General features: G+C 36.1%; 1 pseudogene; it reads left to right on the top strand.

The window, feature by feature from the left end:
• The first annotated feature begins 438 nt into the window (after positions 1-438).
• Positions 439-8,149, top strand: LOC115301462 (annotated as a pseudogene).
• Positions 8,150-10,064: the final 1,915 nt, after the last annotated feature.

The raw sequence follows: 10,064 nt of genomic DNA, 5'->3' as shown, positions 1-10,064 counted from the left end.
AAAAGTCAGATGCTTAATGGACTGAACCACCCAGGTGCCCCAGATACTATGTATTTTTTGTTTCATTCTTAGTCTCTTTGTCTTTATGTTTTAATTTCTAAGATGTTTCTTTTACTCAACCCTGTTCAATTATCTACTATTGTATAATAAACCACCCTAAACATAATGCCTTATAGTAACTATTTTATTATATTTCATGACTTTGTGATCAAGAATTTAGGTAGCACTTAGTTGTTCCAAATGATGTTGATGAAGCTTATTTGGTGATATTCAGCCAGTAGATGGGTTGGTCCAAATGGTCTAAAATAGTTTAACTAACATGTCTGGAGGCTTCATAGGAGGCCAACTATTGATCAGTATGCTTACATGTAATCCCTTCAACATGGTGGTATCAGATACTCAGATATCTTACATGATAACTATGGACACCCAGAGAGTATGTGCCAAGAATCTCCAGTGGAAGCTGTAGGGATTGACTCTCATGACCTAACTGCAGGACTCCCAAATGTCACTTCTCCATTTGATGCCCCAGTAAGGCCAACCTCCACATCTCTCAATCAAAGGAAGAGCAAAGGATTTGTGGGCATTTTTAATGTACTATACCTTTGAGTATATGCATATGCATATATACTCACACACATATATATTTACTCACTAAGAGTTTTCTTATTTTATGATGTTATTTTTTAAAAATAATTTCAGGCAGATAGTATCTTCCCTCCCTCACCCCCACCATGAGTATTTAATTTTTAAAAAATTTTATTTCCCTTTATCCCTTTGTCCTTCTGTGTTCATTTAAAGTTCTCCTCTATTTGATTGCTCTATTCTTTTATTTTCATGTGGAAGATTTCCTAATATGCCTGGAGATCTTGGCTACCCTTTGATGTTGAAGAAGGAGGCCTTAAAAGGCTCACTGGAAACTATTTTGGTCAACTGGTTCACTTCATGTAGGTTGATGGAGCCAAGTCCATTTGTTTTGTGGGCTGTTCCACAAATGTCAGTCCTCTCTCTTTAGCCAGTAAGTTTCTCTTGTGAATAATTCTGCCTGGAAATGAGGTCTGCTGCCTGAGCTTGGAACCAAAATTAGGGAAGAAAGTTGTGTGTTGACTGTCCCATACTGGTCTATTGGATTTCCTCAGGTGGTCTCCCTGTTTCTCAGCCCAGTAGGCCTGTGTGTTTGGTACAGTCATTTGCTCCTGCATACTGAGGCCCTTTTGTGGACTTTCTCCAGGGAGTAAGTCTGTTTTTTGCTGTAGTCACAGTAGGTGGTGAAAGGAGTTCACCTTCTTCTACACAGACTTTTAACTCATTCTTCTGTCACTTTTGTGTCCTAATTATTACCTTTATGGCACTGTATTCCCCCAATCTTGATCGTTGCTTCTTAATATTTCCCTCTGTGGGCATTTAGATTTTGCTCTTCTATGTTCTGCCATCAGTTACCATTCATCAATCCACTTTGCAGCTTCTACAAATTTGGTGACTTTTCTCTGGTGTTTCCTCTCTATTGTTGGTTTATACCTTGAAAAATGTATTTGCTATAAGTTTAGTGAGATTTTCAGAAGTATTGGAGATAAGCATATGCATTTAATCTTGTATGTTTAGTAAAAAGTCTCAGATATTATTTCAACCCTCTTTTTTTTCTTCTAGAGCTGCTACTAAGAAAACTTAAGTGGTTGCTTATACTTTAGAATGACCAGTAAGAGGAAGAAGGCATTTTTATTTTCCATTTTAAACATGTTTAGTGGAAATATTACCATTAAGAAATAGAGAAGATTGAGAATTTTGGATAATCATCACCCAAATACACTTGGAATAATTACAGAGAATTTAATTTTTCCAAAAGTAGTCTTCTTGTTACCCATTTTCTTCTTGGAAAACATTCAGATCGATTGGTGCTATAAAACTTTACATGTACATTTTCCTGATGTTTCCAGCTGCATTTGTAGAAGACCAACCCTGATGTTTCTGGACCAAGACAGGATAAAAATGAAATAGATTATAGCTACAACTCTAGTAACTACAGTTTTTTGTTTGTTCATTTCGTTGTTTTTGTTTTTTCCTACTTGGAACTCTTCTCTTGTCCTTCCCTCTCAAATAACACTCACCAGTGCAGGAATTTGTAGCCATTTGCTTAGGTTCTGCTCCTATTCTTCTGTTCCTTTCACCATTCCTACAACTATTACTTTGTTGTATTCTAAGAGGGCTGTTTTAGGTCATTTCAAAAGACTTTAGTAATTAGTTCCATTGCTGTTCAGCAAATGCATCTTAATTACCCCAAATCTGTCTAGGCAAGCTATTTTAGACACCTATGTGAGCACTTCAGGTGTGGTAAGAGGCCATGAAGATTAAGGAAAAGGATTGTGGAGGAGAGTTCTTAGGAAAATCATCCTTAGGACATAAAGTAAATGGATGAGTAGATTATCAAAAGGTGAAAGAGTAAATAAGTGGGAAAGAGAAGTAGGTACATGGGCCTCAGACCAGGTAAACTTTGAATTTTAATTGACAATGGGTTTTTTTTTTCATTTTCAATAATGTATATTTTAGCTTTAATTTAGTTGAATATAAAAAGATTCAAGTTCAGCTCAGTAAAAGCTCATTCTGCAATCCCAGTTAACTTCAGATCTACAGATTTGTTTATTTTGGTTGAAGAAGTTTACAAGTAACAAAGACTCAAATATCCACTTATTTTCTCTCCTTTAATCAGAATTTCTGATTTTATTCAAGGTGGCCAAGTACTTAGCTGAAAGATTGTATTTCTTATCCTCTTTCTGCACACAGGTCGAGCCATAAGATTATGCACTGGCCACTTAGATTTAATGGAATTGTTTTATGAAATTTCTTGACATTTCATATTCCACTTGTCAGTTAGGAAAGCAAATGTGGTGGCTGGAGTATCATGGAGGTAGGATATTACTCATGAAAAATGAGTTGCAAATATGGAGGCAGATGGGTCCCTGATAATCTCAGAGTTCCTCACAATCCTAGCTCTCTGCATGCCTATTTCTGAGCTCATTTTGTATGAGAAGAATATTTTATTTAAACCCCTCTAATTTGAATGATTACACCCGGCCAAGCCTAATTCTGATGGGAGAACCCACAGCATTCTTCAAAATCTTGACTGAAGATTCAGAATCTTAAAACATTCATTTATACCCAATGAACTATCACCTAAACTAAGAAATCATTTTCTGCTGAAAAGAGATTTAATAAGAACATTTTTAGCTTTCATCTTTAATCAAGGATCCTAGCATAGAGTGGGCATTGAAATAAATATTTGTTCATTGAGTAATCATAAATATAAAAATCCATTCTTGAGGGCCTACATATACCTGTCAGTGTAAGTATACAGAGATAAGTAAATACTGACTCTAGCTCAGTGAAATTTCAAATTTTGTAAAAGTGATGTAAACAATTAGTATTTATACAAGATGAAAAGAATTAAATCTCATAGCAGAGTAATATGCAAGCATTGAATTGTGGAAAGAAAGTGACAGATTCATAATAGTGGGGTTTAGATCTTGACTGAAACAGAGTGATAAAACAAGGAAAGTAGATTGGCAAGGCTGCAAGACCATTCTGAGGCATTTTGATTTTGTTGCCTAGCTGAGGGACATTGTTAATTTTTAAAAAGGTATTCTGATGGCCATGTGAAAAATTGACTGGAGAATCCAAGACTGAAAGCCAGAAGTGGGTCTAGCCAGAAGAAAGTCTGTGATTTCCCCCACTTTCAGCAAGGGTAGGGAGAAAACTCATCTCATCTCTGTGAGTCCCATGGACCTGAAGTCAAAGCAAGAGGAAGGATTTTCAAAAGGATTAGAAGGTAAGAGTCCAGGAGGCAGAGATAGAGTATTGGAAAAGGAAACATGATTGGACAGAGAGATAGAGGAACCATTGATAAGAACTCCATTGTATCCTCCTGTACAATGACTGTATTTGGAGGTGGGGCCTTTAGAGATAATTAAGGGTAAGTGGGGCCATTCATGTAGTTCCTATAGGACTTTATAAGAGAATGAGTTACCAGAGATCCTTCTTTCTCTCTGAGCAAACAGAAAAGGGGGCTTGTGACACAGAAAGAAGACTACAAGCCAGAAAGAGAAAATCATCCCAAATCAACCCTAAATCTTAGGTTTCTAGCCTCCAGAATTATAACATAAATTTCTATTGTTTCAGCCATCCAGTCTGTAGGTGTCTGCAGATTGATCAGATTAATACAACCTTATGGGCCGATGAAACAGAGAATAGAACCTGAGGGAGGTATTTGCATTAATTCTGAGGGCTTGTCTCCATGACTTATAGCAGCCTCCTCACTCCTCCATGGGAAGGAAACCCAAATGATTGGGCCACATTTATTAAATTTCTTCACTTATAAAATAGCATTAATAATAGCACTGGCCTCCTAATTTTGCTAAGAGAAGTAAACAAGTTAACAGTGAAGATAAATAAGCAAAAAGTAATTGCTTAATAATATTAGCTATTTTTATTTTTACAAACCATTTATACCAGTGCCAAATTTTTATTCTACATTCTGCCCCATGAAAGACCTCAATCTACAATTCATAGAAGAATTTGGAGGACTGTTGACATGGTATGTATACATATAAGCATAAAACCATGACTTCATAATAGATTAAATTATGGCAAGACCAAAGCTGTTCAAAATACCTACCACCATGATGCTCTTTTCTTCCCACAATGAGTTGCCTCAAAAGGTAGAATTGTCAAAACAGACTCACATGAATCATAGGTCTTGCCCAATACCAAACTACTAATGATTTAAAAGATACAAGCAAGAAGCAGGCACACATGAGTATTCCTTTCCTCAGGGGCTTGAGCCTTCAAACCCAGCTTCCTAATTGTCCCTTTCCCCACACTGAGAGTAACAAACAAGCAGTAACAATGTGCAGTATGCATGATAGCTCTGCCACTTAAGTTTAGAGCTTCTTAGTTTTTATATGTTTAGTCATTCAGGGGCAAAGATGTTACAAGACTAATTTACATTCTCTAGCCACCATATCCCATTACTGCATAAATTCCAGATTTATTTATAGGAATTAGCATAGACAGGCACACCGTGCTAAAACCATCTCTTATATAAGAACTCCACAAAATATACCACTGACATGTTTATAAGGAACTTTGGTAGATAGAAATCAAAATTTTCACATGTCTGCTATTAACTCCTCTGTGTCCTGTGTGGTCTCCTGCTAGAAGGTGAGGCAAGATAGGGTAGTATTTAAGAGCATTGACTCTACATCCACTTCATGTGGATTGAAATACTGACTTTGTCATCATTGGCTATGCATGCTTGGCAAGTTACTTAATCATTGCCTCATATTTTTTATCTATACAATGGACTTAATAATACTGCAATTTTCTATAGTAAAATTGTCGTAGGGATTTAATGAGTTAATGAACTCATTAAAGTACTTAGATTAGTGCATGGCATATATTGAGTTCTCAATAATATTAGCTAACAATCTAAATGTCGTTATGATTCTAGAATGAGGCTCTGTGAATGAGACCTGGTTTTTATTATATCTACCATCACTTACTTTCTCTTCTGCTCATACATATGTTTTTTTTTAAACATTTTATTTATTTTTGATACAGAGAGAGACCGAGCATGAGAGGGGGAGGGGCAGAGAGAGAAGGAGACACAGAATCTGAAGCAGGCTCCAGGCTCCGAGCTAGTGTCAGCACAGAGCCTGACGCGGGGCTCGAACCCACGAACGTGAGATCTGACCTGAGCTGAAGCTGGAGGCTTAACCGACTGAGCCACCCAGGCGCCCCTCATACATATGTTTTAAGCTATTCAGCTTAAAAGGTGCCTCCCTACAGTACCTACTAATCCCACCTCACCATGTCTTTCTTAACAGGATAAGGAGAGGAAATGTTCCTAAAATAAAGCAGGATATCATTTGACTGGTTGAAGAGATAATAGTAGTGTATCATTAGGGATCGGTCATTTCTCTGGTTTACTACACAAAATCAGGCACAGTTCTCAAAGAGTTGTGGGATGAGTTGCATAAAATTCTAGCAAGCTCAAGGACACAAAGAGACAAAGTTGTATGCCTGGACTGAAGCTTGCTGAAATGTTTCTTTCATGATGTCAATGTCTTTTATTCAGTTGTCTTTTCATTATCCACACTGGTCCAAGCTTAATTAAGGCCTTCATCTATTCAATATTTATAATTGTTTCTTAATTAAATTCTGTCTTACATTTTACTGTTTCTGCTCTTCCACACCATTAACTTGCTCCCCAGATCCCTCAAAATTAGCCAAATAAATTAATGGTCTATTCAAGTCACTCTCCTGCTTAAAAATGTCTCTGACTCCAAATTTCCTACAAGATAAAGTCACACTCTCTAACACGGATTCAGGGCTTTTCAAAATGTGATCTCCAGTCTTGTCTTTCCCCATTCCCTGTGGCCTAATAATATCCCCAGATCCCTACATCATGACCTGATCACTGAAGACGTCAAAGATGTTTTGTGTGTTTCGGTTTTCATTTCTTAGTTCTGTGACATTTATTGATCACTCTCTTCCCTCTACTAGAACTGCTCCTTGGATTGAACTCTCATCTTGAATTTCTGTTTAGGAAACTTCCCTGATTCTCCCAGGGAGTTTCTTTCTCCACAATTTCACTTGGCACAGCAATGGAATGTGGAAGGGGATGAGAATTTCTTGAGGGATTTCCCTGAAGTACAACATTCCCAGGCTTTACTTCTCCCTGAGAATTAGTGATAAAGTCTTTTGATTGGTGTACCTCATTATAGCAGTTGAAGTCTATCCTTGTTATTTATCCATGGACCTGCTTCCCATTGTAGACTGAGCTTCTCAGGAAAAGGAACTACATACATAATAGAGCTGTAATAAAATTGCTTTTTAAATATAAACTCAGTTTATCGATTTTCAGATTAAGATTCCATATCCAAACACATTTGGGAAAAGTTCTTTCCATTATGACAGGGATTAATACCTAAAAGTACCTGTACCTGGGGCGCCTGGGTGGCTCAGTCGGTTGAGCCTCCGACTTCGGCTCAGGTCAGATCTCACGTTTGTGGGTTCGAGCCCCACCTCGGGCTCTGTGCTGACAGCTAGCTCAGGGCCTGGAGCCTGTTTCAGATTCTGTGTCTCCCTCTCTCTGCCCCTCCCCCTCTCATGCTCTGTCTCTTCTGTATCAAAGATAAATAAAACATTAAAAAAATTAAAAAAAAAAAACTACCTGTACCTTTAAATTGTTCTGGAGATTGTGTTCTACGAAGTTTTGAGGAGAATATTTCATTTCTTTCTTGTTGAAATCCTAATAATTTACTCTACGAATCTCCTTTCATAGAGAACTTTATAAAGAGATATAGAAAACATTGTGCGTGCATATAAAATGTGCTTTATTTGCATCTCAATCATAATAAGTTTATTTTAAATATACTATTCGGGGAGCCTAATACACTCGGAAAATATATTTTATTGATCGTGCCCACCGTCCGGAAAGCTACCACTGTGGTGATTTTCTTTCACGGATTGGGAGATACAGGGCATGGATGGGCAGAAGCTTTTGCGGGTATCAGAAGCTCACATATCAAATATGTCTGCCCTCAAGCACCAGTTATGCCTGTAACATTGAATATGAACATGCCTATGCCTTCACCTTCCTGGTTTGATGTTATTGGGCTTTCACCAGAATCACAGGATGATGAACCTGGAATTAAAACAGGCAGCAGAAAATGTCAAAGCTTTGATGAAGGAAGAGATGAAGAATGGCATTCCTTCTAACAGAATTATTTTGGGAGGATTTTCTCAGGGAGGAGCGTGATCTTTATACACTGCTCTCACCACACAGCAGAAACTAGCAGCGGTCACAACCCTCCGCTGCTGGCTGCCACTGTGAGCTTCATTTCCACAGGATCCTGTCAGAGGCGTTAATAGAGATATTTCTATTCTTCAGTGCCATGGAGATTGCGACCCTTTAGTTCCCCTAATGATTGCTTCTCTTACTTCTGAAAAGCTAAAACCATTAGTAAATCCAGCAAATGTAACCTTCAAAACCTATGAAGGCATGATTCACAGTTCATGTCAGCTGGAGATGATGGATATCAAGCAATTAGTTGATAAACTCCTGTTTCTGTGTTATTCCCAAGAACAGGGATGATGCTTCCAAGCATCAGTAAAGAATAGTATTGCTCTCTTCAGTTCATGGCCCTTTTATTTTGGGGACCAGGGTTTACTTTCCCTGATATTATTTCTATTCTGTGTTTTTTTCCTCTCTAGAAATGTGTTTCTTTTTTATCCTTCATAACAGACCAAATATTGGCTCTTTGCCGTAGACATCTCCTGCCTATATGTGCTGTAATTTAACATTTTGGGTCACAGATTTGATTGTATTTAAAATGTATTTATATTTCTATAAATAAACCTGACATCGCTTTAAACTTCCTATGCTACTTCTTAAACTGTACCTTACGTAGTCCAAAGTTAGACCTATATAATTATTAGAATCTTCAGTCTAGATAATTGGAATAATTCTGTGGTTGTATTTTTCAGTAATTAACTGAAAAAGTAATTACGTTATATTCTGGTATGTTCTGGAATATTTAAAACATCTTAAAAACTGTAATTTCTAAGATGATTCTCCTTGCAGCATAGTTCAGTTTGTTTTGTACACATGTTTGAAACCAACTACGGTAGGAAATGAACAATTTATTAGAAAAAATTGCTCTATTTTTATCTGCCAGTGGACTTATTTGAAAACTTCACATTAGATAGCTTTTTTTTAGTTTGATTTTACGCAGGTCAATTTTTCAGATTATTGGTAAAAATTATCTGAAAACAAATGTGTTTGGATGATAACGAATGATCACAACTCGATACATATGGTGTAGTTACCACAGTTTAATATGTAGCAAAATGTACACTTGATATTTCTGAACTGTTGTTAATTTTTCTGCTGTATCCCAACTGACTAAAACAATGTTAGGAATCCATCTTTATAAATGGGTGGTAATTGATAATGGAAATAATTTAGTAATGGATTGTACAGAATGCTAATAATGAAGTCATATGTGTTTATGTCTGGATTTAAAATTTTTAAACAATCATTTACTAGGTCATTTTGCTTTACCTTGAATATAAATGGTTTCGGTTATATAAATCTAATTTATGGCAAGAAATATTCTGTTGAAATGTGCTGTTACATGTGAAAATGTAAATCTTTTTCATAGTTTCAACCAATGTGAAATGAAATTTAATTCTGACTTAAAAAAAAGAAAATATATTTTATTTACTCAATGGGGTATAATATACTAAAATATAATTTTTATTTTTCTGAAAAGCAAAATAGGAGAAAAATGAGAGCCCTCTGGTGGGCAGTACTTAGAGTTTCAAATATCATATGTAGTATTTTCCTGATATGATATTCTAAAGAATAAGCAAACATTATATGACTAAACAGAGAAGTAACAAAAAGTAAGATGAACTTTAAAAAGCTTTTTCAACTCCTTTAGTTAAAGTACATTAATTTTCCACAGAAAATGTCTGATTCTAAGGAACTTTTCTACTGAAATAAACACACAGGAAAAGCTCACAAAAGAAGCCAGTGGGAATAAAAACTTAAATTCATCTCCTTATCTTTTCACATTGAGTTTAAATGAAATTGAGTCATCAAATTAAAAACCAGAAAAATGATGAGATTAAAAGCTTTGAAGTGCAAATTATGCAAGGACAAATGCATTTTTTTTTTCATTTTTTCCTGACTGAGGTGAAATTCTCAAATCACAAATTTAAGCATTTTGAGGTAAACAGTTCAGTGGCATTTAACATTCAAAATGCTGTGTACTGTCTCTTCTATCTTCTTCCAAAATATTTTTTATTACCTTAAAATAAAACCTCATACCATTATGCAGTTTTCCTCCATATTTCTTTTCCCCAGTCCCTGGAAACCACCAATCTGCTTTTAGTTTGTACGGACTTACATATTCTGAATACTTCATATAAAAAGAATTATACAACATGTGGCCTTTTGTGTCTGGCTTCTCTGACTTAGTATAATACTCTTGAGATTCATTCAC

Source organism: Suricata suricatta, chromosome 1, assembly GCF_006229205.1.
Source record: "Suricata suricatta isolate VVHF042 chromosome 1, meerkat_22Aug2017_6uvM2_HiC, whole genome shotgun sequence".
NCBI classification, from domain to species: domain Eukaryota; kingdom Metazoa; phylum Chordata; class Mammalia; order Carnivora; family Herpestidae; genus Suricata; species Suricata suricatta.
Note: the sequence above shows the minus strand (reverse complement) of the source record. Positions and strands in the feature narration are given on the sequence as shown.